The sequence below is a fragment of the Arachis ipaensis genome, chromosome B05 (assembly GCF_000816755.2).
Source record: "Arachis ipaensis cultivar K30076 chromosome B05, Araip1.1, whole genome shotgun sequence".
In the NCBI taxonomy this organism is placed as follows: domain Eukaryota; kingdom Viridiplantae; phylum Streptophyta; class Magnoliopsida; order Fabales; family Fabaceae; genus Arachis; species Arachis ipaensis.
The window spans coordinates 14,334,537-14,335,636 of NC_029789.2; positions in this window are offsets into that span (position 1 = coordinate 14,334,537).

Genomic DNA, 1,100 nt, shown 5'->3' on the forward strand with positions numbered 1-1,100 from the left:
GAACGCGCAACACTCCGATCGATAACGTAACGAACAGGGATAAGCTAACGCGAGATTATATATATACAAAAGAGTGTCAAAAACGGGAATATCAAGACTCAAAACCCGGTTGTGAAGATAACCGGTCCGAGCATAGCAATATATAAATATAATAAAATAAGGAAACCCAAAGGGACACAAAAACAGAGAACCTAGTCTCCAAAATCCCCTCTAAGAGGAGTCATCACAGTTTGTATTATTCAATGGAGATAAAAGTATCTAAGAGAAATCATAAAATCAAAACAGAGTCCCGAGAACAAGGATCTTCGCTAATCCAGAAGTCTCCAGCATGCCTCAACGAGAAGCCTCGCATCCTGCATCTGAAAACCACAAAATCTGCATGGGTGAGAACCAGAGGTCCCCAGCATGGTAACAGTTCCCCATATATAACATGTAATAATAGAGGAAAGCCGAAGGCAATCCTAGGACTTCCTCCAGATAATATCAAAGCTTATAAACAAGCTAAACCATAAGTGGCAACTGACTAAAGATCATTCAGTCTAACTAATACTTTCCTTTCTAATTCCTTCAGACCTCCCAATCACCAGCAGGAGTATAATGTAGCAAACACAGCTAAATCAAACAAGAGATATACAAATAGGAACAGATAAGGCATTTAGACAATTAGCAAGTAATATGCAATCAAATAGGCAATCTCAAACAATTCATATAGTATGCATATGATGAATGCTTGTCCCTAGTGGCTGATGATATCATCTATCGGTTATAGAGCTAACCCGACAAGTCCTGGTAGCTAACCATTGGACTGTCCCTCTGTCGTGTCTCCCCAACTCGAGTTATACTCAACAAATCGTGATCATAATCATGATCCATATCCATCACCCTCACTGGTGAATATTTATGGGGGTGAGCTCATCCGGGGCTTTCACAGTGCCCGGCCACTCTGACGACATAGGGTCAAAAGAGCTTCGAATCTCAACCTGGAGCACGTGGTGGCTAGCCACTGCTTCCTCCCAGGGAAACCCTCATCTCCGATAGTGGAAGTGCAAACATTCACAATTCATTCAACAACATATATGCATTTATACTTAGCCATAATC